A 6,410-nucleotide genomic window follows, 5' to 3' on the forward strand; every position below is an offset into this window, starting at 1 on the left:
CCCCTCATTTGAGTGTATTCATTCCTTGCTCCCCCTACACAATTAGTCACTTTTCTAACACTGCTAATAAAAAGAAGCAAGGTCCTTCAAGCGCGATACTTTGAGGCTAATTGGGAGCGATCCACAGATGAAATACAGCAGTACTGTATTACTATGTGATCGTTCCAAACAGCCGCAGCCGCAGAGTGGAGTCAGAAGATTGATTCTCCCCCAGTTCCTCAGCTACAACATCCAGTAGGTCATCAACTCCTGGCAATGTCTTCTAACCACCTCTCAAATCCCTCTCTTTTCTGATCCCACGAACCTCAGACTCAGCGGTTATCACTGTTGGTTACTTTCTCAGGGACAATCTTGCCTTTTTCAGCCCATTCCCCCGCACTGCAATGGTACTGGTTTTCTAAAACAAATGTCTGTCTATAACTTTGTAATTTTCTATTGCCTGCTGGAGATAACCAAAACTTCTTATTGTATTTAAGACCCTTCCTGCTTCATTCCCTTCCTGCTTTTCAGACGCTGGAGAAAAGCAACAAGCCAGACAGATCAAATACTCTCACGGAGCTTAAAATGAGAATGACAGAAAGGAGTGGAAAGAGATAAGCACCATTGTACTCTGGCTTGAACATGGTGAGGAGTTCACTGTGCAATCAAAGCGGTAAATTATTTGTGGGGAGAAGGACGTACAAAGGCTAGAAAGAAGCAACAACTCGGCCCAGAGAGGCAAGAGCCTTTGGAAGTTGGAGGATGGGAGAAAAGAAAGGCTAGAGACAAAGGCGGGGGCCTGATTAGGAAACGCCTTTCATGCCGAGGGACGCTATTGAGGCTCTTGCGCATAAGGCAATTGTGTACTTCATTTTATTTCAACAAGGGACAATTAAGGGCTGGCCAAATAGCTCAGCGAATTAAAGAGCCTACTTAGGCAGACGCCGGGGTCGGAGGTTCGATCCCAGGCCTGCAGTGCCGGCCCGCACCCCAAAGAGCACTGAGACAGTGATTGCGACGTGGCATGCGGGCGTGGTGGCACGCGTCTGTAATCCCAGGGTTTGGGAGACTGAACACAGGCGGATCCATCTACGTAGTGAGAACCCTGGAATCTTAAGTAGAATAACATAGATGTGTAAACACCTATAACCCGAAGTTGTAAAGTGATAAGGGAACTGTGAGAGGCATAAAGTGCGCGGTGGGACAAGGATACAGTCTTTCTTTTTTTTTTTTTTCAAAGTTTTATTGATAAACAGGATACAGTTTCAAAGGAGATACTGTGAGAAAATCTGCATTTTTGGATTAAGTTGGAGAAGAGTGAATCAAGAACACTCTGGCTCAGGAGTGTTTTGTTTCCAACCAAAGTCGCCCACGATGCAGCTATCATCACACACTGCGGTGCCCCTGAGAAGCACAATTAATTCATTGTTAACCAAGAGATGAACTACTCAAGAAAAAGGAAGATAATAAGGCATGAAAAAGGAAGATAATAAGATAATTAGCATGTAATTGCAGATAATGCATTCCTTAAAGGGAGGCAGTTCTTTATCATTTGTTTTCTGAAATTGCCTCTTGCAAAAAAGTTAAGTTGTTTGATGCTGGGTTAGTCTATTTCAAGATTTCAAGTTGTCCCGAGTTGTCAGCCCTCCCAGGGCAGGGAGTTTGGAGAAAGATTCAGATATAAACTGCCGAAGGGCCCCACCAGACTTGAGCAGGGGATCAAGAAAATTCTGGAAAACAAGTACAGCAGGTTATAATTATTCCACTTTTAAATGAGAAGTGCATTTCATCTTCCCCTCCTGCGTTGAAGGCAGTACCTGGCCTAACCTGAAGAAAGTAACCAACAGGAAGTGAAGCTTAGACAAACCCATTTCTGAAGACCAGGCAACCTACATACTTCAAAAAGGGGAAACAAACTTTTATCACCAAGCTCCAATCTAATGATCAATGAGGGGTTTGATAAGCTATTATCCTTCTGTTGAATTACTCAACCAAATTTTTAAATGTCGACTGTGAACCACACAATCTTTCAGGCACTTTGGTGGCATCTGTAAATTTATCTACAACAATCTGTGCCTTCAGGGAGCTTACCATCTGGCAAGGGAAAACAATGCAATATTATATAGGTTATTTAGTATTGACCTTTTGGCAAGGGAAAGCAAAGCAATATTGCAGACATTATTTAGTGTTGACCATTTGGCAGGAGAAGACAATGCGATGTCATAGAAGTTATTTAGTGTTTTAGAGCGTGCTGTGTTCCGTGGGAAAGCCAGGCACGGTGACGCACACTTGTAGTCCCCGCGACTTGGACAGCTGAGATGGGAGGGAAGAACTCTTGAGTGGGGATACTGAGGCGGTGGGTTACATGAGCTGCAGTTTTAGGATAGCCAGGTTAGGCTTTATTGAGAAAGTGAAGTATAAAGGCTTGAAGGAGAATATGGAGCTTCTCACATGACTATTTGGGAAACAGTTCTAGAAAGAGTAGCTGGTACAAACCCAAAAAAAGAATGGCTTTTATTTTTTAAATGGTTAAAAACCAGAAGAGTATTTCATAACACATGAAATATATATAAATTAGATTTCAGTGTTCATGAGTAAATTTGTATGATAACCCAGCCACACCCACTTCTTTGGTGCTTCTGGGGCAGAGATCATATGACTCATGAAACCTGAAATATTTGCAAGAGTATGTAGGATTTTAGACATAAAGAGGTGGCAATTTCAGAATTACTAGCAGGACAGCAAATATCAGCTAAGACAACTAACCGGAGGTACAAATTGCTCTTCAAAAGTTACTTATACAACTTTTAATGTTTTTTGAAGTCATCAGTTTCACTAGACTCCTTTGTGCACAATATCCTTCCAAAGATGATAAGCAGAACAAGTTGGTAATGCTTTGAACAAATGGTAACACTTAGAAATATTAAAAAAGAAATATTCACAAAAGGCTTTTGTATTGTGGTGAATGTTATTATCAATTGAACACCTCATGAAATCAAATGTTTTGGACAAGCTGTTTATTGCCAAAAGCCTACACTTCCTGGGATGTCTCTTGGGCAGAGAACATCTTCTCCACCTCTGCCTAAGACTTTTTTTGGCTCAATATAAAAACTTGCTCCCCCACCCCCAAGGTCAGGCACTGGAATGTCATGATTTGGCATAAAACCCCAAAAAGCAGGCGATAAAACTCAATTTTATTGATGGAAATAGAGTAAGATTGAGCCCAGCTGGGTTGGGGTTTGTTACTTATTATTGAAATTATCCTAATGTGAGACCAGAGTTCAGAGAGTTAAAAGAAATAATCCACCAGACTAGAGATGTCCACTGCATAAAACTGTAGTCATTAGCAAAGCACTGTAGTTAAAAGCATTGTCATGGGGGCCAGGGAGATGGCTCAGTAGAATAAGCGCTTATCTGGCAAGTACAAGGGCATGAGTTCAATCCCTGGTTGGGAAAAAAAAAAAAAAACCCAAAAACCAACAACAACAAAAACATTAAGATGAGCTTCCTGAGAAACCAGGGAAGGAAAAGTGACTGGGGGTTACACCTAAAATATCTTTCTATCTATCTATCTATCTATCTATCTATATCTATCTATCTATCTATCTATCTATCTATCTATCTAATCTATCTATCTATATCTGTATATACAAAATAGCATAGATATACAGCTACTTTCTCTTAGTTCAAGGAGAAGAAAGTTTTGAACTGAGTGTTTAGACAAGATAGCATGTCTGCATCTGATACTATGAATACTACAAAGAAAACAATATGAAATGTCTTATTAATTATTGTAACTGTCCTACTAACCTGTTTTGAAATTGTCTCATTGCTACTTTTTCCTTAATAAAATTAATATTAAAAAAAAAAAAAAAAAGAAAAACCAGTAGTCACAGGCTAGTGGGAGGGGTTGGAGAGGTAGGGCCAGGCCAAAGCGATGGAGATCTGTCTCTCTCCAACAGATTTCTGGAAGGCTTCTCCTGTGTATTATAGAAGCATTATTGTTTATGTCTAGATGTCCTCCCAAAGCCTAACGCGCTCATGGTGGGGGTTTTTGGAGGCTGCCTGGACTATGAGCACTGGTAGCTTAGTCGCCTTTAGAAGGTGCCGTCGGGCTAGAAGCGAGGGTCTCTAGGCGGGGTGGCCCCCTCCCTGCTCCTTCCCCGGTGCTCTCTGCTTCTGTTCAGCCATATCGCTAACAGTTCTGCTATGCTGTGCCCCTTGCCATGCTGTCTTGCCTGGGAGCCAGCTGGATGAAGTGTAAACATGAGCCAAAATAAACCTTTCCTCCTTTATTTTGGAGGCATAGGGTACTGTGTTTCAGGGACAAGAAAAGAACTAAGAGAAGACTGGAGACTTGAACGCAGGTAAGGCACAGATGATGATCACATACGACACTGGCCAATGCACAGCGAGTCTCGGATCAGTGGCTTTCCAGGTGTCCTGCACACACCTGTCCGCTCTTCCCCTGCCCTATCTCCCTAGTTATTCCTCAGGCAGGTGTGCTAACTTCGAGGCTCACAAAGGCCTGGCCATTTCCCTTTGTCCTGAATTCCTGAGAGCTGCTTTTTCTCTACGATCCCAGCAGTTAGGCAGGAGCTGCTACTGAAAAGATGCTAGGAACCAGAAATGCCGCCGACCACCCTGGGAAAGGCCTTGTCCGGACAGCTGGGCTCGGAACACAGGCTTCACTGTAGAGCCAGACTTTGAAGGGTTCCTCCCGGGGAAACCACAGTGCTGAGCTCAGCCTGCAGGCTGTGGGAAAGCGAAGGATGGAAAACTCCCGCTGAGGTGCCCTGATCCTCCTGGCTCTGAGACCTGTGGGCATCTTAAGCAAAATTCCGTCTTGATGGAGAACACAAGGTGCTTCACCTTCCACATGAAAGCATCACACAACTATTATATGTTCAGGACTTGTTAAATCTCAGGTAGCTCACAGTGGGTCATTGAAGGAAGATGTCAGACTTAGATAAAAACTAAAGGTGGAGAAATCCATCCATCCATCCATCCATCCATCCACTCATCCACCCATCCATCCACCCATCCACCCATCCATCCATCCATCCACCCATCCATCCATCCATCCACCCATCCACCCATCCATCCATCCATCCATCCATCCATCCATCCAACCATCCATCCATCCATCCAACCATCCATCCATCCATCCATCCATCCATCCATCCAACCATCCATCCATCAATTCAGCATTTACTGAGCGTCTGTTACATACCAAGCTTGACACAAGACAGAATGGTGGAGACAGACATGAGATTCACCTTCACAAAGTGTGGATCATGAACAAGACCTGAAGCAACAAAGCAAAGGAGAAGAAATTTTGTAGGAAGGGAACTACTTCAGATAGTGTGTTCAGAGGAGGCCTTGTGGAGGAGCTGATGTTTGAGTCATAAAATATGAACTATTACTGAGCTTCTGAATGAGGAGTATGCGGAGAAAACCAGTGAGCAAAAGAAAGCATTTGCCAGCTGGGGTTTCATGCTTTGGAATTCAAGGAAGGCCAGGTTGATGGGTGGGGCAGTGAGCAGGACGGGGCATGTGTTGGTGTGACACGTGGAGGAAGGAAGGCGCGAGTTCAGTATCTCCTACTTGGAGTACTTGGGACAAGAAGGCTTTCAGAGTTCAGATTCTTTTGAGCGTTGTAGTGTTTGCAGCTACACAAGCTATTCTGTGATGGGATCTAATTCTAAACATGAAATTCATTCACATCCACCTGAGACACAGTGCCTCATGATAATGTTTTGCAGGATAGTAGCCTCTCGTGTTTCAAGTGCATCCTGCCAGAGGGGCTCAGGTGGGAAATTCTCCAGTTGAGGCATGATGTCAGGGCTCAAAAGGTGTCAGATTGCTCAGCATTTCATGTTTCTTTTCTTTGCTCAGCCCATGGGGGAGGGCAGGTCATGAGGGACAAGAAAATGAGAGAAGCCTGGAGACTTGAAAGCAGGCAGAGGGCAAGGCAGAGCTTATCATAGCATGTGATACTGACCAGTGTGCAGCAGCCAGTATTGGAGGCCATGGGTTGGGCTTCTTAAAAAATCTTTTATTTGTGCATTTATGTGATACAGGGTCTTGCTATGCAGCTTGGACTCATAGTGATCCTCCTGTCTCAGCCTCCCCAGCGCTGGGATTACAGGCATGTGGCACCATGCCCAATTTTGGGGCCGACCTGGCACGCCCAGGATTCTGGGGCCAGCATGGCATGTAGTTCTGGGGGTTGAACCCAGGTATTTGTGCTTGCCTAGGAAGGTGCTTAAACTGCTGAGCTATCTCCCTAGCCTGAGGCCACTGGCTTTATCCTATGTGAAACAGAAAGTCATTGAAGGAGGTGGGGAGAGAGAGAGAAGAAGAAGGAGAAGGAGGGGAGGAGAAGGAGGAGGAGGAGAGGAGAGGAGGAGGAGAGGAGAGGAGAGGAG

The sequence above is a fragment of the Octodon degus genome, unplaced genomic scaffold, assembly GCF_000260255.1.
Source record: "Octodon degus isolate 3935 unplaced genomic scaffold, OctDeg1.0 scaffold00102, whole genome shotgun sequence".
Lineage (NCBI taxonomy): Eukaryota > Metazoa > Chordata > Mammalia > Rodentia > Octodontidae > Octodon > Octodon degus.